The 24,140-nt window shown below is 43.2% G+C and overlaps 1 long non-coding RNA gene across 1 annotated transcript in view; it reads left to right on the top strand.

The window, feature by feature from the left end:
* LOC129387927 (uncharacterized) overlaps positions 1–24,140 on the top strand; it is a 100,615-nt gene that overhangs the window by 37,317 nt on the left and 39,158 nt on the right. Inside the window, exons 2-3 of the long non-coding RNA XR_008615079.1 lie at positions 9,756–9,823; positions 20,966–21,076. This is a non-coding gene — a long non-coding RNA (uncharacterized lncRNA). The remainder of the gene's footprint in view (positions 1–9,755; positions 9,824–20,965; positions 21,077–24,140) is intronic.

The raw sequence follows: 24,140 nt of genomic DNA, 5'->3' as shown, positions 1-24,140 counted from the left end.
TCGGAAAAATTTAATGGAGCTTTTTTCGTCATTGTAGGATGGCACACTCCCAGTGGCCCAAGCTGGCATCAAGAAGGTCCATTGAAGACCAGCGCAGACCGAGTAGCGAATACCCAGAGCTCCAAATCACTGTCAAAAAGTTTCGTTGAACAACGGCACCAAGCCACGTCGCCTCTACAGGTGCCTACGCCAGCGTGAAAGAGACTGGTTGCAGAGAGGCACATCTGTAAACATTGCCACCTACTCAGTTACCCAAGTTGATTCGACGGTCTTGAAGCCGGTTACCTCAGCACAGCTACCCGACGCACTACCCATGCGACCCCAAACAGTGGCCCTGCTGTGCGGCAAAACGGACACACACAAGCACACACACACACACACACACACACACACACACACACACACACACACACACACACACACACACACACACACACACACACACACACACACAGGCGGGCGCGCGCGCGCACGCACGCACGCATATACACACATGGCACCTGGCAACTGCATGAAGGGCCTCAGGAGTTCTAACGCATTAAAATGAGTCGAAGCGCATACGGCAGTCATTACCAAATCATGACTAGGAGTTTACAGCTATCCCTGAAAAGAAAAGGGCACTATCATCGCAATCTGCCAGTGCTAATATAGAACTTGGGGGTTAAGAAAGAAGCATGAGAAGAGGCTTCGAACTACGCAACGAGCGATGGAGCGAACTATGCTAGGTGTAACGCTCAAGGCCAAGAAGACAGTAGTGTGTGCTAGCAAGCAAAGAGGTGTAGACTATATTCAAGTTAGCATTAGGAGAAACGAAGCGAGTTGAGCAGGCGTAGGGCAGACAAGCGGTGGTTCATCAGAGTTAGAGAATGGATGCCACTGGCACTGAAGTGAAGTGCTGGATCGTAGAGAATTAGTTGGTGTTATAAAGCTGGTAAATGTGCAGGCATAAGTTTGTATACGCTAGGCTACAACAGCCTTTAGTGAAATTCAGCTATTTAGTCACGTAAGAATTTCGCTTTCTTGTTCCCCATTTCATACACTAGCTGCTCGTGTAAGCCATGACGTATGACAAACTGCACAGTTTGTAGGGATACATTGGAAACGCAGAAAATGGCCCAATGATTTGTTGGCTGCTGCAGCACGCACTTGAGTGCACCTCGAAGAGCCGCAAGTTCTGCTTCTGTCGACGTAGTATTTTGCCAATGTTTAAACTTGAAAGACACGACGCCCGATGGAACAACTACTACTCCAGTAGTTGCCAAACTGCTGTGGAATTATCGGCAGTGGTAGCACAGATGAAGCTGCCCGTTCGGCTCACGAAAAACATCAGTAGGTTCCTATAGCCCTTTCAAGAACTGATGCAGCGCGACAACTTGAATCCCTTGCCCGCCACATCACACTTCTACAATAAAATTCACCAGGTTTCACCAACTCACACTTGCACACCCTCGACCCTATCTCACGACTTCGCCTGCCGCCTGGACTCTCTCGTCGCGAAACAACTTTACTGTGTCGCATGTGGTTGGGCGTCGCATTTACAAATTGCTGTCTATAATCATAGTAATGGCCAACTGTTCGGCGGCCACTTTGTGCGAGTGCGATGATACTCTAGAGCACTTTATTAGTCACTGCCCATCCTTTGACACTCAACGACGTACTTTGCCAGCGAAACTCAACCTACTGGATAATAGAGCGCTCTCAGAAGCAACGATCCTTCGACCATGGCGTATGCGTTCTTGCACGCAAAATGCCACAAAAGCCCTTCTGCGCTTCTAGAAGGACACTGGATTGTATGAATGCTTGTAACAGTGGAGATTACTTGGTGGTTTACTGTGAAAGATTGAATATTATTTTTCTTTTCTCTCGTTATCTGTTCTTCCTATTTCAGCCTCTCCAAATGTAGGGTAACCAACCGGGCACATAATTGGTTAACTTTTCTGTCTTTCCCTCTTCGTTTCTCTCTATCTCGCTTCACGGTGCAAGTGATGTTTGCCTAATTGAGTATAATGATCCTCAAGGAGCAGAAATCTATCTTCTATAGGTTAAATTTAAGGCCCTGTAGAAATGGGTTGTCCATAGTGACGGAAAAAAATTTAGAGTGATTCATGTTCTGTCGGCAGTAATCTCATCAGATAGCGAGTTCGTTGGTTTTACTGAGATGAAAATAAATGGAGCTGTTGACACCGTTTTCTAGCGACGGTTTCCCCTTTTCATTTAATTAATATTAGGTGAAAATAATATGAGGTTAATTAGCGCTGGTTTAGTTAGGCCGAAATGTATTACACATATTAGTATGTAATACTATTCTAATCTTGCAAATAAACATTATTTTGCAAAAATTACTAACTTAATACTGACATATTACTAACAGTTCATTTAGTTAATATTACATGATAGCATTATAAAGTTAATTAGCGATGGGTTAGCTATGCCGAAATGTATTACAAATCCTAGTATGTAATACTGTTCTAGTCTTACACATAGTTATTATTTTGCAAAAATTACTGATCTAATACTGACATGTTACTAACAGAAAAATACAGCTCAATAAGTGATAGCTAAGCATACTACCAATTGAGGTTTTCACAAATGCTGAAAAGACCAAATGCAATTCCACACCAAGAAAAGTTAGAACATCTTTTTCACCTTTATCCTTGACCATAAAGATACGTTTCTGCAAAGAAACGGTCAAATGTTACTCGAGCGGATAGTTAAATGGCATAGCAAACAGCTGTTTAGTAAGACATTTGCTGAACTATCCACAAACGAACTATGACAACAGATATTTGGGAGAGAGCCTTGGTGAGGTCCGGCCCGGACGATCAGCTTGGGCTGGTCGAAAGAGCTATTGATGCCGCCCAAGCTTAAAGCGTCCTGAAGCCCCACCCTGAAGCATGAAGGCTATACCCAGTTTTCGGTAACTCAAAATAAATATATTTCTGCTGTATCTCCAGCGTGTCAAGCATTTTCAAGTTCAAGTTCTTTGTTTACTGAAGTTAGTTTCATCGCAAGAATGAGGCGTGAGTGGTCACATGCTATGCATTGAGATTCGCAGAAATAAGAATGTTCGGATATCAAACGCAACGTAGAAAAATGATAAGCTGGCATTGCAGGGTTAAGAATGATGGTAACTGATGAGTACAATTTCATGGGCTCCGTAGAAGATGAAGAGCTGGGAGTTCTGACAAAGAAAAAAAAGGTAGTCTGCTTTTGATATTTTTTCTTTTCATTCAACACCTTCGGAAAAAAATATTTTGAGTTATCAAGCATGAAAGATGGACTTTATAAACTAGAATATTCCTAAACGATACTACATACTTAGGCATCGTATATATGCATCTTCATGAAGTGCGATATCAAGTTCGATGTCTATTAGTTATTTTCGAAGATAAAAAGGTGACTGTCTTCTTTCGCAAAAGTGACTTGAACGACCTGATCACTGTCGTTTTAAATTACGGGAGAGAAACCAAATCTTTAAGTGCTGTAGAGAAATACCTGAGTACGGCGTGCATTACACGTTTTCTATACTCAAGCAAACAATTTCGAGGTTATATTGGTTAGTTTACATTAGCCTAATTCATTCAAAATCTTGTTCGCTACCTTATAGTCAGCGTAATTGAAAAAGAAGCATATCAAAATAAATTAGGAAGGACAATGCGGCACCATCACACTGTCGCATGGCCTGCATAACATCTTTACGAGCACAAGCTGGCTTGCAAAAGCTAAACATGTTTGAAGATATATATAATCACAACTTAGCTCGTTTTTTCATGGTTCCCTGGTTCTCCACACGCCAATGAACTTCAATTAAAAACTTTGCCATCGTTGAAAACTAGACCATGTCGCGGTGGTTGAAGATCGCAGAGTCAGCCATGCGTTAACTTCCCCGGGCTCTTCGCTGGAGCTGTCAACTTGTCAGCGGGCAGTGTAGCCTCGATGTAAGTTCGCAGTTCGCACTTCTCTGAAGTGCGAAAGTGCTTTTTGAAGTGGATGGATATCGCGAAGTCGCAGCGTCGAAATAATTTTTGTACATTTAATTTTTGCTACCGGTCCAATGGTTTGAAAACTTCCGAAGTTATCTGCAGTGTTTCCTTCATTCTAGGCTTCTGGTATACGGACAGTCAATATATCATGGCTTGCCGGAGGCTAAACTAAACGCTTCTTGCTGGCTGGAGACTTTTCTGCCTGGAATGTTTCCTGTGAAGGTCCCACCGGAAGTTCATCTAGCCGTGGTTATTGCAAGAATGAGAAAACGAAAAGTATGAGATCCAACAAATATTATTGTCTGTCAAATATGGCCAGTAGCTGAAACAGACACATTAAGTACCAGATCGACGTCTTCCGGTTGACGTTTGGTGCAAAAAAATTGGCTCAAGAATTTTTTAATATAACGGACAGAAAAGGCCTGGCATCATTGGCTAGCTCTTTGAAACAGTTAAGATCTACGGTATTTTCAGCGTTGTCAAGGCGCATTGGAGTCGTGAAATGCGAACTGCAAATAAAAAAAAAATATGAATTAGAGCGACATGTTGAAGGTGAAGCTAGAAAATTTACGGTTAACTAGACAAATTAGGCTTAAATATAAAATGAAATTGGGGTTTTACGTGTCAAAACCCCGATGTGATTTTGAGGCACGCCGTAGTGGGCGACTCCAATTTAATTTTTCACCGCCTGGAGGTCTTTAACGTGCACCTAAATCTAAGTAAATGGGTGTTTTGCATGTCGCCCCATCAAAATGCGGCCGCCATGGCTTAGGCTACATAAGTTGTATGTATAGTGGGAGACATCAGGAAAACTTGCAGAGCATATATCCGAGCATACATACATACATACATACATACATACATACATACATACATACCTTGTGAAGGGCAAATTAACCACAGAGCGGCTAACCTACAAGTTTGAGACACAAGCACACACACACATATATATATATATATATATATATAAAGAAAGCGTCGGGCAGGGAGATACGAGCTCTCCGATGCCATTCACTGCGTGTTTACAAGACGTATTAAGAGACCTGGATTGGGAAGAATTGGGGATGGCAGCTAGTGGAGAATACCTCAGTAACTTGCGATTCGCTGATGATATTGCCTTGCTTAGTAACTCAGGGGCCAATTGCAATGCAAGCTCACTGACCTGAAGAGGCAAAGCAGAACAGTTGGTCTAAAATTAATCTGCAGAAAACTAAAGTAATGTTTAACAGTCTCGGAAGAGAACAGCAATTTACAATAGGTAGCGAGGCACTGGAAGTAGTAAAGGAATACATCTACTTAGGGCAGGTAGTGGCGGCGGATCCGGATCATGAGACGGAAATAATAAGAAGAATAAGAATGGGCTGGGGGGGCATTTGGCAGGCATTCTCAGATCATGAACAGCAGGTTGCCATTATCCCTCAAGAGAAAAGTGTATAATAGCTGTGTCTTACCAGTACTCACCTACGGGGCAGAAACCTGGAGGTTTACGAAAAGGGTTCTACTCAAATTGAGGACGGCGCAACGAGCTATGGAAAGAATAATGGTGGGTGTAACGTTAAGCGATAAGAAAAGAGCAGATTGGGTGAGAGAACAAACGCGAGTTAATGACATCTTAGTGGAAATCAAGAAAAAGAATTGGGCATGGGCCGGACTTGTAATGAGGAGGGCAGATAACCAATAGTCATTAAGGGTTACGAACTGGATTCCAAGGGAAGGGAAGCGTAGCAGGGGGCGGCAGAAATTTAGGTGGGTGGATGAGATTAATAAGTTTGCAGGGACGACATGGCCACAATTAGTACATGACTGGGGTAGTTGGAGAAGTATGGGAGAGGCCTTTGCCCTGTAGTGGGCGTAACCAGGCTGATGATGATGATTTATATATATATATATATATATATATATATATATATATATATACATAAAGCCACCAGAACTAAACCATGTGCCAGAAAGCTGCAAGATAACAGGCACGGAACAAAGTATTGTGGAATAGGCGGGACAGCACGAACACTGCAGACAAAAAGCCGTATTATATGAGAAATATTGTGAGTGCGTTCACTACATCTTCACAAAAAGATTACGTGCTACATTTCATAATCTTGTTAAGCACTACGTCGTTTTGAGGAACGGGCGCACAAAGTAGGCAGTGAACCTCACACATCCGCAGACGCAGCCCTCTCTCAGTGGTCTTTGTCCTTGTTTGCTTTATCGGATTTTGTTATAACTACTTTTGTTCAGATGAATGAAGCTTACACATACGAATAGATGATAACTTTTACATTTTCAGGAGGCAGCTATTTATTTGTGTTGGAATCTCTGAGCTGTGACGTAAGGGCTTTGAAGGATTTTCACAGCGTGGTTATATCAACGATGACGAATAGTTCATAGTTAAATTTTGTTCAACATTATTTGCTTATTAAGTTTCTTGAGCATTATTCCACGCGAGAAAGTGGAGTTGGGTGAAGAATATTACGTGTAAGACAGACAGCCGAAAGTATTGCGGAACAGTCGTTAGTGTCTGGGCGACGACACGGCGACCTCGTCATGTGGCCTCACGTCCCACTCCAGCTGTCACGTAGTCGTGGAATCTGTCGTCGATCAACACGCGATGATCGTGGTCGCAGTAAACAATAAATAAATAAATGACAGAGGGAAAGAATCGCCCGAAAGGACACTTGTATTGTTCATCCATCCTTGGCATAGGGCAAAGCACGTGCCTTCAAAGGGCGATGTCAGACGCAAGCGAGATGAAGTGTCGGCAACGTGTCCGAGTGATATATATGGCGCCGGCTGTAGAAGCTCATTGCTTATGTTATTCCCGAAATGTTAGACTTGCGCCCCCCTGCGCCCCCCCCCCCCCCCCGTCGATGTCCTTGCTCGCTTCCTGCGCGAAGCCGTCTTTTCTCCAGCTTGTCTTTCTGCCGCTTGTCACGTACTGACAACGAAGTTAAGGAATGCAAATAGGGAACTGGTAGTTGTTTCTTTGTTGTAGAATGAAATGAAAATAAAAATACGCATGAAGCAACTCAGTATTGACAATAAAGTGAAGCAGAGACCACGAAACTGCAGTTTGCCCATGGTGGCAGCCGAACCCACAACATCTTTACATTCTACATGCTACATTCCGAGCTCTACAATTTGACCTATCTATCTATCTATCTATCTATCTATCTATCTATCTATCTATCTATCTATCTGTCTATCTATCTATCTATCTATCTATCTATCTATCTATCTATCTATCTATCTATCTATCTATCTATCTATCTATCTATCTATCTATCTATCTATCTATCTATCTATCTATCTATCTATCTATCTATCTATCTATCTATCTATCTATCAAGCGATCATTCTTAGTTTTAACGTTTATTATTTTCGGTTTCTTGTATAACAGGTGGACACTAGCGCCCAAACTATTAGCTATAGTGCCACTCTCGCCCATGGAAGTGGACCATTAGGGCATGGGGCGCCGCCTAGTGCGTGATCTTAGGTTCAAGAAACGGCATTCAACTGTTGCTCAAGCAACAAAGGCTGATGCAGCCCAGACACACTGCTAGGTAATGAACGAGAAACCATACTCTCGATTACACTGACTCACTTTGTTGTTTACTTGTATTCTTTCTGCTGCTTTCTTCTTTTTTTTAATTTTTTGCCTACCTGCAACACCTTGTCTCTTTGAACTATTTTTAGGAGGACAGCAATTTCAGATTTGTGCAAGGCACAAAGAAATCCTCAGAATTAGATAAAGAGCAGAGAGAAATGACTTCTTTTTCATCAGATAGGGGAAGCAATCCGTGGTGGTTTAAATGTATCTAGCACGTTCTTTAAGAGCAGTTCGTTCATCGATTTAGAGGGGGATGGAATGCGAAGGTAAGGACGAGAAAACGGAAAAACTAATTTCGTTCTCGGGCTTTGTGTGCCAAAATTACGATCAGGCAATGAGACATGCCATAGTGGGAGACTCGAGATTAATTTTCACCAGCCAGGGGTTCTTTATCATGCACGTAAATGTAAGAACCTCAGGTGGTCGAAATTTCCGGAGTCCTCCACTACGGCGTGCCTCATAATCAGAAAGAGGTTTTGGCGCGTAAAACCCCATAATTTAATTTTATTAACGCAAAGGGTGTGCATATACAATAGCCTACGCACCCTCTCAAAACTGCGGCAGTTGGTCATTGAGGTCTACCGATTGCGATAAGCCTCAGTACACGTGTCGTTTCCCGAATTTGTGAGACGTGTGAAGAAGGTGCAAGTATATATGTCCTACTTTTGTCTCCAGCATTGTTCTTAAGCGTAGGTTATGTATACGTGGTGTGCGGAGTAGAAAGAGCGCTGGTCGTTGTAGCGCTGGAGAGATGCAGAGATCTTACATAAATAATGTTCACAGCCGCAACTACCATGTGAAGGTGTTACACGGATACAAGTGAGGTTGGAATAGGTCTTTGTGAATGCCACACCAAGCCACAAGAAGCACAACCACGCCGCATATGAGCCGGAGAGGCCTCGTGGTGCACTCTTAATTTAGTTCCACATCAATTCCACACGGTATTCCAGTAACTATTATGTTCGACTTACACTTATGTAGGACTTGTGTAGAACGAGTCTGATAGTTCTTAATTTTGTTGCACGCAAGTTTCACTATGTAAGAGGAACACATTTGCAAATGCTTTCCACTTAGATGATCGAATCCATGTGCAGTCAGATTACAATGTTCCAATTAGTGAAACTTATGTGGAACGATATTAGGGGGATATGCTGTAACAGTTGCAAGAAGCTCGACCAAAGTAAAAGACGACCCCCGAAGAGAATCGTTCGACGTGGATTCCATATAATAAACAGATCATTTTCGCAAACATGTTCCACTTGCTTAAAGGTACCTATGCAGAACAAATTTAGAAGTGTAGCGCTGGCTTCAAGGAATGATAAATAACTCGCATAGGAAAGTTCTTGAGCAGGGACACGTTCCCGATAGTTATTGCTGTATTACAATAAAGTGATCCGTCCTTCCTTGCCACCATTTAAATTTATCGTGCATACAAGAGGTTGTCTTGTCCTGACGTCCATTACCTTAACGGATATGGGCAAAGAAACATTCGCGGTGTAATCAATTGAAAGTCGACGGCAGGGTTGAAGGACTCCTTCATTCGATCCCGTGTCACAGTTATCACGTGAAGCTCTTTGCCAAGGCGCTCTCACAAAAAAAGGACTAATAGGAAGTTTATAATCCAGTAACTGTACAGTGAGTTACGAGACACCCAGTAGAGGAGCACTGCGAAATAATTTCGATAGCCTTGAGTTCTTTAACCTTAAGCAAAGCACGACACAAGAGCATTTTTTTTTTGCGGTTCGCAACCACTGGAGATATAACCGACGACCTTGCGAGCTTGTGCTCAGCCGGACAGCGCAATGTTCACTTGACCATGGGTACTTGACATTACAATGTCAAGTGTTCACGTTACAATGTCAAGTGACAAGTGTTCATTACAACGCAATGAACACTTGTATTATCAATGAGTACTTGACCTTACAAAGCACTCCTCCTATGGCCACGATGGCAGGCGGTGACCGGTTAGGTATAGTGCCTATAATTTTCAAACACTTTGCTTCCGCCGTTAACATTCCTTCATTCTATAGATGTTGCTCCGGCTGCCATTATCTTCGACACAAATTGACAAATCACGTGATATTTTATTCTTGCATCTTTGCATCTCTTTCGCTTGAGCGAGCTGATCAAAACTAACTTATAACGGCCGTTTTTTTTTTTTGCAGGCTATTTCGACTTCCTCTGGTTCCGATAAGTGATGAACAGAGACTTCTAGCGCAAGGGTAAAATTCAGGTAAGCGTCCAGCCCAACTAATATGCGCTAACGTCTGTTCTTTTTTCCTTTTTTTTCTCTGTGCTTTTTTGTGAAACTGTTTAGTAGCAGTTCCACTTATACCCTAGAATCACGAACACACACAAACACAAAAAAAAAACTTGCAAAAGCCTAGCGATAAGTACAGAGGTTCCATTATTATTCCGTTATTACTGGATGCACCATGGCAAGTGCTAGTAACGACATACGGGTATGTGCTGAAGGTAGTAAACCATAAGAAAAAAGTTCTTGGAGAGTGGGCCATTTTATTGCCAAACTAGCGCGTGTCCGGGGGCCTAGTACAAATGGTCGAGTTAATGAGAGGGAGCAGTGTCCCTGCGGACATCCCGGGAAAATGACTGCTCCCTAATCTCGGCCGCTTTGTACACTTTTATCTCTGGCCTGCCAGGACGGCGAAGAAAATGCTGGTGTGGGTCGAAATGAGTTGGCGAGAGAATATTGAAGAAAAGAACAGCGTAACACTAGGAGAGTAAAACAAAAATGTTGATGAAGTGGGAGTGTTGCGCACTTTCATTCAGGTGGAACCGCGACTTGTGCCATTAAATGCGTGCATCGTAACGGAAGCTGTAACTCTGACTCAACTAATATGGAAGAAAAAAGTCAGAGTGCAAGCTTTCTTTCTCTATTTTGGGGAATGTGGTTTCGCGACAATGGCTCTGGCACGGCGTAGAGGAGGGAAATTCCGTTAGCGAAAGTTAAGCGACGGCATCTGCGCATCCCTCACAGTTCATTAGCCGAGAAACCAGTTCGAGCGCTTCTTCACTACCTGAAAGCAACAGATTTGAGTGCTCGACTATAGACACCCTGCACCTAAATTAGTGCATGTGAAAGCGCGGTATAGACTCCTGTTTTCTCTCTGTCTCTCCGTCTTTCAGTCCCCGTTTCCTTCCCCACCTGTAGCCTAGCAAGCTGGACTCAGTCTGGTTAACCTCCCTGCCGTCCCTTCTTCCCTTCTCTTTCTCTCTCTCACTCCCGATTCCCCTCCTCCCGTGTAGGGTAGCAAACTGGACTCAATCTGGTTAACCCCTCTGCCTTTCCTTCTTCCCTTCTCTCTCTCTCTATCTTCATCCCACCGTTAAGCTTACTGCAACGGCCCCAACCTCCTTAAAAGGGTCTCTAACTTGAACTGAATCGCAACACTGACACATCTTTTAGATGTTCTATAAAACGTCACCACACGCTTCTTGGGCGTTAAACGATGGCACTTCGCAAGTACGAATGTTAGGGAACGCTTATCCGACGTCTCAATTCAGTACTAAAGTTGGTCTCTACAAACTGCTCCTAGAGTCCTTGACATTGTCGTGTCTTCGTGGTACGAAGCAAAATCAACTGGCTTCGTGTAGGAATAAGGCGAGCACTGATGACGTTGCTCATGAATGAAATTAATAATCGTTGTGCGCCAGTTTCTTCTGGCTGCGCATTCGAGTGGCAACCGCCACTAAAGGTTGTCTAATACGTAGCGTCTATACCGTGTTTCCGGCGCATGCAGTCGGAAAAATAAGGGCCTTCGAGATCTGTTCTTGTAATCCAGAGGGATCCGTCGCTGGAGCGTTGTCTTTGAGAGCACCTGCGGCAGGAAAGCGGCGACCCAGTATCGTGACGTCATAACACATCCCTCTCCAGCGTATTGAAATAAAAAAACTGGGCACGAAGTCACAAAATTTCTGTTTCGTAACTTCCATTTCCCGTTGGAAAGTCGCCTTCGCTAGCATTAGGAACGGCTAGAAGTTTTTCTTACGAGCAATTCTAGCGTGAGAACGTTTTGTGAACACGGGCTCTGGTCCGTGTATAGAAACACGCATTCCAGGAAATTATTTTTTGCAACACATGAACCCTGGCCAGTGCTTCCTCGAAGATCTGTCGGGGTTCTCCTCAATTGCCAAGCAGGCACCTGCTGCTTCAGCTTGGCCTCTTGCTCTATCTGGTCGCTTGTCTACACGTGGCAGTCGCGGGAAGCATATTTAATTTAGGAAATTAAAAACCGAGAGCTCTGGCGGCTACGATCAATGAGCTACCATAGAAATAATGGGTAATTCACGAATTCGTCTAATCTTCGAGCTTCCACCTTCAAACCTCCTCGGGACATTATTTATTGAGCTTTATATTTGTAAATTAGCAATAATTCATAGTTTTTTAAATATACCAAAGCTAATAGTCGCCACATGAACGTGCTATCATTGCGAATTCTTGCATTTAGAGCGTAATACTTTGTTGAAAATAATCAGTGTGCGAAGTAACTAACAACGCCGTTTGAAGCCAGAAGGACGAAGTTGGGGCAAATAGATGTTTTGACTATCTTTCCTAAGTTTGCTGAACCACCATGCTTGCTGCTGGAATATGCACTTGCGCCAAAGTTACCTCTAGAATTTTTTAGCAGGAAACTCTGAGAGGTATGGATGGGTTCACATGTGACATGATCGCTGTAAGCCTGCGATCCAAAGAAACTAGTGGTCTCTAATCAAAATAGTCAACTTCCCTAAAATTGAAGGCTATGTTTCATAGTGAAATCAATGCAAGTGAATGCCTTGCGTTAGATTATATAATGAAATCAACGCTTATCGCGTTTTAAGCCCACGTTCGAAATATTTTTCTTATTTCTGATGGCAAAGTATATATTTGCAGGGCTTTTCAGCTCAGTTTGGGGAGAGCTTAAAAATACGCCGACGCACTCTAAGGCGACGCGACCAAATGCATCTTGCTCACTTTTGTATGTAGTGTGTCACGCTATTTTTTTTTATTTTGCTTAATTAGATAATTAATCAATATTAATTAGGCAGCTTTTGAAACAACGAAGTTAGGAAGAAAATTCTAATTAGAATATTGTAGATCTCTTTGCTAAACGTCCGACTAGGCAGTTTCTAGCATTCTATTTATTAAGTAGTAGTGTTTTTCAGCTTACTGGGGATGCCCACGAAATACAAAAGAAATACCACATGATATACCCACTTGCGCGACATAATTGCAGCGCTCTTCTTCTCTCGGTCTTAAATTTAAAAAAATAAAATCAATTGAAAAGTTTTCTGCACTTCTTGATTAGCGAGGAATTCCGCTCCTGAAGAGAGTGGTACGCTATAAGGCAGTGTCATGTCTGTTACAATGACAGCAATGAAACCAGAGAGCAGCTCGTTTCTACATTACGTAGAGTATTGTGTTCATAACGTAGAAGCGAAGTCCTACATCACAGCCTCCCATGTCAGTTTAGTAAGATGCGAACAGTATTAAATCCATATAAAGATACTTGAGACTAGATTGAGCTAGGCAATTCATATAGGGTGCTTAAATGCGAGGCATTCTTATTGAATGACTTGAAGCTACTGCATCTGGTGGCGCACTGCAGCCTTCGACACTGCCCTGAAACAAAATGATTTGAACAGACCCCATTTGTATCAGTCATCCTCCTCCACAACTGATAGGGGTCGTTACCTATTGCATTCGAACATAAACGAATATTCGATAACTTCGCACAGAGATTTCCCGTATAGAGTACGTAAATAAAATGAAAAGGTACCTTTTTACCCGATTTGCATTCCATTCATATGCGAAATAGCGAATATTCATGCACCCGTAAATATTCTCTTTCTGAAACCTCCAATGTTCTTACTAATCAATGTTGCTTGATCTTTGGACATATATAACAAGTCACGAAAGCTTACAGGACGCAAATTCCACATAAAAAATTTCTGGTCTGTTGATACATGGCGCTTGAAATTTTAGGAATCTATTTCTAGCTCACCAAGACTGCTACAAATGGAAATATTTAATTTCAAGACTACTCACCAAGGCTTGGCGTGAATTGAACTTTTTGATAAGTTACATGCACTGGAAGGTATTGCGGCTCACTGTACATACAGTGGGTGAGTTGTAAAAGCCATGTGAAGCCCGCAAATTACAGAAAACCATGTTTCCTTCCTGTAAACTATCCAACGTATATTTTTCAATGAGCTGCACGGAACACAACAGCATCAAGAGTAATGGATTCCGCAATGCTCGACGCTACGAAGTACGACGCATTCTCTTTCAATCTTTCCCTTATTTACGTCATATTACTTTTCGTTCCGGGACCTTCTCCTAAGTAACAGCATAAAGAACAGCTCCTCGACGAGAGCGGCTTGGGTGCGGTAACCGCTCCTTTGGCTAAGCCGACGGGGAGAAGAGCGCAAACAGAAGGGAACAAGCAGGGCTAAAAGAAGTAGAAGCATAGACGTCCACAAGACGTCAGTAGTAGACGCCCCTCTCGTGTCTTCCCTAATAGGCCGCTAAGGGGCCAGGGAACCTGTCATTGCCAGACGACGATGCCAGCCGTCCTATTTCTTTGGTGCCGTTCGACGTTCAGCCCTGAAGAGCCTCGCATTTACCCCAGCGGATTTTCGCAGTGCATGTTGACATGAGCGAGCATTCTTATTTAGGCCAGAACGAGTGAAAGGGTGCTGGAAGAAATGGAATATGTAAAGAGCTAGAATGAGACGAAAATTTCATTTTTATTCCACACCTGCAAAAGGAAGTAGTAGTGAACAAAAGATGGAGAATGAACGCGCACATTCAAACCTACGGGAAACGAATTTTTTCGCATAGCTGTTAACTAAATTCTACACAACAGAGTAATGCACAAAATTATAGCTATTCTCATTCTTCACAACGTGTACTCAAACGCTATGTTTATGTTTGTGCGTGACCTTGGGTTCATGAAATTTGTATGCACATTAAAGGTACGTGCGAGCCGACACTGGCGTTATATACACAAGCTTTATCTCATTATTGTTTAATTACGCAGCGCAGAAATGTGATCTCGGTTGCTGAGGTGTTGGTCAAAATTTTGCGCTATCGAAGTTGGAGCACCTAGCGATATTCTCAGCAATCCTGCATCTCCACGAAAGATCGCGACCGCAGTGGGAGTAGGCAAAAAAAAAATAAATTATTGAGGTATACCGTTATCTCGCGGCAAGAAGGTGAGGCCGACGCAATCACTGGTACTGAAGTGACAGTACAATTGCTACCGCAATAAAAACGACGAATGTAAACGAACGTGTTTGAAGCGATGTGAAGCAAAGAGGGTTTGTCTGAAGCGATCAAATAATTGGTTTATAAGTGTTTATATTTTGCACTCAACATTTTTTTACTTGCTTACGTGGGTACGAGCCATTGGTTACAGGGGCCATTCAGCAATTGCTTACGGGAATAATGAGGGAATAATTACGGGAATAATTACGGAATAATGAATAATAATAATAATGAGCCATTGCTTACGGGAAAATGAGCCATTCATGATGATAGTTTTCGACAAGCTCTTCTATATGTTGTACGAGTGATTAGAAAGAATGTAAGCACTGTTCGCTTCACTTTGCTGAGAGCTTGTAGCCTCGGCCTTACAGTGCTATGAGCCGATGCATTTTTGGCTTGCTTACGTGGGGAGGAGTGCTTGCGGGGTATGAGCGATTGACGATGATAGTTTTTGTTTGCGGGCACAAAAATCATATAGTACCCTAGTCATATACAGCTAACTGTGAACGAAGGCCTGCTGACCGCACCATAACTGTGTAGCGCTCGACTGACACCTGTACATTGGTGAGCAGTCTGGAGAAGAAGCAGAAAGGACGGAGACATGACAAAAGACATAAAGGAAGGGTGCGATTGGTGCTGATAGCTCTACCGGTGCTACTAAAAAAATTCTCGCAGTAATGCAATATGCATGGTTGCTGATACGCCCCAGATATAGATGACTCAGGACGGTGTCTGTTCAACTGGTATGCTATGAACGATATCCTGTGAACAACGCAGCATCTTCTCGATTCTGCCACATAGAATAGGGAAATGAAAATAGATGAATGCCACGCGTTAAAAAAAAAAATGTCGAAGTATCATTCAATAACTTGTCAGATGGCACCCAGCCGCAATGCCCAATGTTACAAGTTATCTAAATAATGCAAGCTGCATTCCAAAACGTTTGTGAAATTAACAGACAGCCCTGGCGTGTCCCTGCACTGGTTAGTTCGGCTCCGTGACAAATTTAAGAGAATGCACTAAAACACTTTGAGTGTGCCTCCTTTGTCTCCGTCGGTTCCCGCGCTTGTAGCCTTCTACCATATTCAACCAACAAGCCCAACTAGTTACTCTGCACAAGTTCAAGTATGCCTTGTATTGCGTGCTCAAAGGCGAAAGCTCAGTGATGTTCTGCGGAAGAAGATGTTAAGAGGAGATCCGAAATGGTTTCCGTGTGGCGTCGAATACCATAGGCGTGTGAAAGTATGTTCGGTACCAAATGTCAATCAAAGCAGGGCTAGAAACGCAGCTTATGTCGGAATCCCGAAGACGCCGTATGGCAGCCGGTATCGGTAAAGCCGGAGCCAAATGCGGGAGCATACGTCGGTTACAGCGGAGGTTGGGCTCGTATAGACAGAGACTGTCGAAGATTGGGGAGAAAAAGAAAGCCGGCTATATTTACAGGGCAGTAACCGTCTCTCAATAAAGGACATATTAATCGTACTGCACAGGACCTAGAGGAACTGAACAGATGATGAACGGTAAGAAGCGGTGAGCTCGGATGGAGTGCAGCGCCTAAAACAGCTGGGAACAGAGAACTGCACCGGAGCCAAGTCTGGCTTAGATCCTGGGGGAGCGGCAAATGAGACCCGTAGCACACCCAGTGAATGTGAGGAATGACTTACACAGGTTCACTATCTTTGATCTGTATTTCTAATATGCACTTCAATCAACTGGCCCAAGTTTCAGTCCTATGACTAGCTTCGATGACTTAGTTACATTTTCGTATAGATGCGAATAATATTTTTTATTTGAGTTCTTGCTATAGCGGGTGTTCTCCTGCACTGCGTGATGTGCATAGCTGCTCAATTTTTCATAGCGATTTTTAGTAAGGGAGCATATATCTACACCAGGGCCACTCAATAAAGAAAAAGAAGAGGTGCGCCCTCCCGCGTGCGTCAAAAATGGTGTGATCTGCCACGGCGCCCCAAGTCGAGGACTGCTGTCTAGAATCGACATAAAAAATTGCGTCGGCAAAGCGCTTGGAACGCCGGCGCCTGTGGAATGCAACGCATTCCTTCACCGACAGCTAGCTCCGTTAGGCCCATTCAAGCTGCTGCGAATGTAACTACAGCTGTCACGTTCACTCCCAGTACGGCCCGCCTGACGTTGCAGGGCGAGCTATGTATGTAGGTATGTATATATATATATATATATATATATATATATATATATATATATATATATATATATATATATATATAGCAACCTTGTGTACACGTACCGACGTGGATATAAGGCTCCCTGGCCTCCATGCGAAAACTAAGTAGGCCTCGTCTTCCCAATGCTCGCTATGAGTCACACAGCGGTGCACATGATGGCCCCGTAGCGCGCGCCTAGCCTGAATATTACGCAAATCGCATGGGGCGGCGCTAAACGTCGCACTAGGTAAGCCGGGTCCCAGGAAGAGACCCTTCCGGCCAGCAGAAGATATAGCAGAAAGAAAGCGAGTGCATGCCGCAGCAGACCGTCTTCTCTACGCCGCCAAAACGGGAAAAGCCAGAGGACACCGGCTGCAACAAAATCCAACGAGTCCTAAACGCCAGCCAGTCGTAAAGCAAACGCCTGAAGGACGGTGCTTTAGTTAATGTATACGTGTGTCACTTGTGTGAAATGCTCTGACTTTACGTGAGACGTTCAACACACATTGTTTCTGCTGGAATCTTTAGCTGTTTGATTTATTCTTGGAATATATTTGCATATTCAGATGTTCAGAAATGTTAAAATTGTCAATGTCCTTTCATGATTTATCCGTAGCAATGTCAGAAGTCACTTTTCTCGAGAACATTCAGAAGCACTCTTAAATGGAAAAAAAAAGTGAGTACGCTAAATTCACTGCGCATTCCACTGCCACGTACTCTAGCTCGATGCTACGCAGCGCTACGGTGTTGCTTCTGGCAGGATGTCGCTTTTATGAAAGCCCGCGGTTATTGTACCGGGAATATGGACCCTGCATCGTCCGACTTTTCTGATTCCCACAGCAATACATATCCGGATCAATTGTCCTCGCCTGGATGAAGAACGATGGACGTTGCGTGCTGCATTAAGTCGAACGGATGGTAGAGTGTTCGCAGAATAAAATACATTGGGACCACGCACTCAACCGTCATCTGCATAGAAAGTCATTAGAGCACTGCCGCACTTTTTAAATACGAAGGGGCTGCACGACTGGCTATAATTGCTAGGTAGACGATGTGTCAGTGCTCGTGTCACTTTTATATTGCGTTCCTCTTCTCTTTCCTCTTTCATTCCTTATCGCTTCTCTCTCAAACAGTGTAGGCTGAAAGAGAACAAGCGAGGCTAACCAGACGCAGCCTAGTTAATTTGCTTAACCAGTTAACCCACGAGAAAACCTCCCTGCTTTACTTTTTCTTTATATCTTTCCTCCCTCCACCATATTCTCATGCAAACCATTCTACAACATAATGCCCATAGGCGTCAATATTTTTTTTATTTTGGGGGGGGGGGGGGGCAATCTGACTCGGAAGCCATTACGGAAAATGTTCATCGTAGGAAGAAATTCAGATGCATTCGTAACCCTGTAGCAATATTTCGCTCGTATTCTTCGCTTGAGCTTTCGTGAAAACTGGCGCCGATTGCACCTACCTCCTTGTGATGTCACAGATCAAGAAAAACGCTTGTGAAGTGCACTTCAAAAACCGAAGTTGACTTGAACATCTACGATGTAGCATCATCGTTCTAGCCTGCCATGTAATGCCGTCGCTTAGTATTTGTGTTTGTGACCACGAAAAGCACTCTTTGCGCGACAAAGAACATTATGAAATGGTTACTTCATCCGCAGACACAAAGGTACTGTGTTCAGTAGCGAACCAAATTATTTTGAAAAAATTGGCTTTTAATATTCGTAACATACCAGCCGGTAATAAAAACCCATTTGAAAAGCGATTATGTCCTTGAGGAGCATAGGGGTCTGAGAAAGTGGCAAAATATTTGAGGGAACGCTACATTTGCAAGCTTAACCTTGAGTTAGATAACTTCATTTTACTCCTTGTATATTTGCACGTATATTTTTCTGATACTTTGTTTCTAAGCAGCCCTCATCAGACATTTAACTGCGAACGTCATTTATAAGCTAGAAATGCACTGAACATGTCTGTCGGTCAATTCCCAAGAATTTAGAATCAGCCTCGTAAAACGGACAAAAGGTATGCAGATCCAACAGATACGTCAGAGTCTGCGTGAAGGATAAAATTCGTGAAGCGCGCGCTTAGACACTATGAAGCCTAATGCCCACGCACAATTATCTTTGACCGTATGCGAAGCGTAATCTCGTACAGTGTTAACGTTTACACACCCCACAAATCTCCCTCTTAATGCCATACAATATTTATACAATGCAACACTTACAATACAGCGCTTACATTCAACGCTTACAATGCATACACTGCAAACATTGCAAACAAGAGTTCAGTGTAAGGCGTTACCACAGTAATGTCACGAGGACGAATGCAGTGTTTGATGCTTGCCGAGGAAATAAGAACGAGGGATGGTGTGCTCAGACAGAAGCACGTCGCGAAAGAGAGCGGCAAGAATGTGTTTTATTCGGCCGCTTCATTCTCGTGCTTGTGACCCAATGCGCGCATCTGCTCCCGTACGCACGCCACCCCCTTGTCTGCACTTTGGAAGACACTATAGCAGTGCCCGTGGCTGGAAGAGTCCGGGAATATCCGCAGACCGAAGCTTCGTTGTGAACAACTCGCATCAATGGAATGCCTGCTGGTGGGCGGAATGAAACCTGCGCCTACGTGGCTTTGAGTCTGCAGGTCACTGCCCTTCTTATCGGGCGTCGTGAATGTGAAATGCACGACAAAGCGGCTCGCGTGGCGGCGCAAGCAGTGTCTTTGGAACTTTTCGCCACCCGTTTACGTCACAGCATGGGTAGGTGTAATTTTTCCTTAACATTCTTAAGCGCATACGTAGAGTTCCATCGCACAAAGCTGACGCGCTTCCGTTTCGAATTCGTAGGAATCCTACAGGCCTCCGCCTCCTTTCTTTGCAATGTGAGTGGAATTTCTCCGCACTTGGAAGCGCCATGTTTGGAGCCGTAAGGAGAGTTTGCAGAGGAGTGGCGTGGGTAGGACGCAGTAAGCTTCCTTCATAAAACTGAACTACGACACAGGATGTATTGGAACACGGACATTCTATAAACTGTAACTTAAATAAGTCAGTGGGCGGAGGTAGTAACGAGGCAGGTATATCGAGCGCAGCGCGTATTCACTTCAATGTCTTCCATTGTCTTATACTGCAGTCCCATAATTGTGCCGCCAACGCACTCTTGCTTTGCCTCCTTCTTCGCCTTGGCTCGCGAAATAACGCCTAACTTGGAAACATCGACTAGTGAGTCGTTCATCGTGCAGCAGCTGGGGCAGTGATAAAAACGCACACATCAAAGAGACACAACTGTTGTGAGTTAGCACTGTATCTGCGCTTATTGGGCGTCTTTCTGGTGGCTCATTTAGTATGCAAGACTAGACCACAGAATCGTTTCTTTTTTAATAATTTTTGACGACGTTTTCAGTTCCTTGCGAAAATAAAGACTTTTTACAAACACCGATTCATCTTTTGGATTAGATATGAGGGTTATTGAGTTGACATCTTAGGAACTCTCGACTCTTGACCACAGCGACGCGAAGTCTTGATCTGCCGTTACGGACTTTCCTTTAGTTTCAATACAAGTTATCCATACACTTTCGACCTTGAAATTTCGTTTCTGGAGGTCTTCGTTTAAAGTTTTTTTTTTCATCTTTTCTCAAAGTTTAGGTAATATATGCATTACAATTTCATTCTTTCCCTTCTAACCTACTTCTTTTTAACTTTTGTTTGTTTTCATTTACATTTTCTCTTCCTTAATATTACATGATTAGGAAATTTTGACGCCCTTAAGTGACGCCTGCTAGTTCTGTTCTCGCAGAGTTAAATACAGTAGAAGGCAACAGAAATAAAATCAAACAAATAAAACGCTGCCAAACAACTATTTACTTAGTTTGATTTGCCCGATTCATAGCCGCTACTCCTCAATGCGTATATTTGCGCGTTGCCTCACAGGGATCTGCGTCTACATTCACACCCCCCGCACGGTTCCCAGAAACGGAGCAGAACAAGAGGAGTCCACCGGCCGATGAAAGCTTTGAAAGGAACATCCGGGGGCGAACTTTCGTAAGTCTCTCATACCATATTTTCATAAGCACTTTCCTGTTTCCAAATATTGCCGCCGCGTCTTCCCTCCGCTTCCTGTACGTGCTGGCATCGGTTCCGCGATGTCCTTACGCCAGTTACGAAACTACTCTACTATAACTCAGAGTAGGGACCCAGAAAATGTTACGGGCCCACCTCTGCACGTGCTCGTAACGAACGCCATATTATCCGCTCCATTCGTTTCCTCGCGCTTTAATCCTTCGTAATTCCTTCGATTGATTCGCTTGCGTCAGCCTGTCTTTTGTATGCTTCCGAAAGGCCGGAAGCCATTAGCGGTAGCTTATGAATGACGTCAGCGAGTCGATACGAAAACGCGCGTGCGTGCCAAAAAAAAAAAAGAATTAACGAAGGAAATTATTGAGCATCGAGAATGCGTACGACAAGCCTTGCCTGGCGCGAGCTAAAGAATCGGGCCGAATACGCTGACGGCAATTATTACGTCCACGAAGCAGCGAGAGATCGCAGAAATACATTTGAGAAAAATATAAAAAGAAATTAATTCGTAAATTTATGTGTCTGCTTTATTGCCTAAAACATGTATAACACATGTGCCCCATTGTAGTAATATTAGTAGTCCTTGCATTATATATGATATATAGTACCCCTTGTAATATATGAGACCTTGGTGTAATTAATATTCATTCTTGTCCGTAGTTGTATTTCGATCGATATTTGACAACATTAACCCTGACATGACCTACTTGCCAGTTTTTTTTTTTTTTTTTTTAAATGCTGGTGAAATCGTTGGCGATCCTTGGAACGATTTTCCTAGATTGCAGAAGGTGTCGAGTGTACAAGTAATGTTCGAAGATATATGCAATAAATTTGTACCTTCAAACTTCGATGCCAGATATTACCCGCCATGGTTGTTAAAATGCTACGGTTATACGTAACTAAGAAAATGGTGGTGGGTTCGAATTTGGTTCCAGCATTTGCATTCTTATGGGGGATGGATCGCGAAAGCGCGGGTATTTAGATACGCGGCCCCAGCTGGTCAAAATCGATTCCTGCAGCGTCCTACGAAAACTCCTGCAGCGTCCTACTAAGCCCGTGCGATGCTTTCCTGTGGTTAAACCCACTGACTCGGTTTAGGTGCAAGCTACAGCTTATGCAAGCCCAATGAATGTTTGGAGAAAGAAAAAAGCAAGGGGCACATGCAGCTGCTTTCTCAAAAAATGGTAGGCGACCCTAATCCTTGATTTAGCTGCCTCTTAGTGGCACTCCCATCTCGGTGTTGGTCTTCTTTAGGTCAAATTTAGGCGAACGCAACCCACGAACCGAGCTCAGTGGCAACTGCTTTCCATTAATTAGCCGCTTAAATATCATGCCACCTTCTTGTGTGTGACGTCAGTAGTGACGTCATTACTACTGCTTTCTACTTGCGTGTTTCCGGGAATTTCGCCAAAGTCGTGGTAAAGTCGCGGGTGTCTAAAGTCGGAGATTCCGTGCTTTGGTGTGCGGTACCTAGTGATTTCTAATTATTCCTAATTATTCCAGAGACAGCAATAACTCAAGATGCAACTAAAATTATGCTCTGATATCCCATTCACAATCAAACCCATTAATTTTGTACTGTTGTCTTTCTTCAATTCTTTTCTGATTTATGTTGAATTTCACACCCGATCGTCTCAGTGATATATAATTAATTCTAATTATTCCAGGCACTTCAGTAACTCAACTTGTAACTAAACTGATAGCCTGATATCATATATATAATTAAACCCACCAATTTTGTACTGCAGTATTGTTTTTTTATTGTTTTTTCTGATTTATTTTGAATTTCATCCCTGGTCGTATCAGGAGCTGAACCGGAAGTGCTGCGCAAGAAGCAAGGGTGGCACTCGATGCTCGTGCCGCAAGAAAGGCAGAGCGGCTACACAGTGTAAATTCCGGCTTGCTACCCTGTGCTGGCAATGGGATGCCAAAAGAATTGAACGACACACCAACAAAGTTTAACAGACTCTCATTTCACATTCCACTTTTCAACAAATTTTATTTCGTTGGCTACCGTACATCTTCAAGTAGAGCTAGCAGAATGATATGCTGTTGTTAAGATACACTGATAACGCTCTGGAACGCTTGTCTAAGAGACTTGGCCGTAATTAACAGAATTAGAACTTTGCCTACTCGCCGTCTATAGTCTGGCCTCTATTATGGGGAAATAGAAACACTTTTGCTTGTTTACTGCAATGAGGACACCGCGGCCAGCTCGTATAAAACCCTCACACAATAACGAATAACGAATTATAACGAATAGCGAATTATTTGCAAAGCTCACAATTAAGCAAGAAAAATAAACTTCTCCACATATTACACTTAACGTGCCACCTATTTTCACTAGATGTTAATTTAGTATGACATAGAGCTCTCTCTGGACAGCGGAAGCAAAGACAATAACGGCCGTATCAAACTTTCGAGCACCAAATGAAGGAGTTTATTGCAAATGGTTTCATTTATGAGCACACATACATTCTCGCAAACTTGATTTTCTTGGTATTTGTGGTTCTCCCAGTACGACGAGCTAAATTTAGTGCAGTTTCCTAAGGCACACTTGTACCATGCAGGAGTGCTTGCGCGGGTAATTTAGTGCAAAGGCTGCAACTGACCCACGCACTACTCATTGTGTACCCATAACTTTCCCCTATTTTCACCAATCACAATATATATGGTTTAGTTCAGCAAAGGGATCCCACAAACCTACTGCGCGAATCGTAAACATAAACATAGGCGCAAATGAAGTATTTAGTATTTATTTTCACAGCTCATTAATAAATCAGAAACCTTAAATTTCAGCCACGCTCAATAGTTTAAATGCGCCATATTTTCATCAAATATAACCTCAATGTGCATGCGGAAACATAGCTGCTAGCGGCCATACGACGCTTTTGGACATTTGCGTTTTAAATTTCTCGCACAGGCTTTCATTAACAGATGCCTTTGAAACTCTTCCCACATCACGCAGAAATTATTTACCCCATTTCTTTTCAAGTTCAACCTTGCATTCATCTGCCTTTTTTACATAAAT

Source organism: Dermacentor andersoni, chromosome 10 (assembly GCF_023375885.2).
Source record: "Dermacentor andersoni chromosome 10, qqDerAnde1_hic_scaffold, whole genome shotgun sequence".
In the NCBI taxonomy this organism is placed as follows: domain Eukaryota; kingdom Metazoa; phylum Arthropoda; class Arachnida; order Ixodida; family Ixodidae; genus Dermacentor; species Dermacentor andersoni.
Note: the sequence above shows the minus strand (reverse complement) of the source record. Positions and strands in the feature narration are given on the sequence as shown.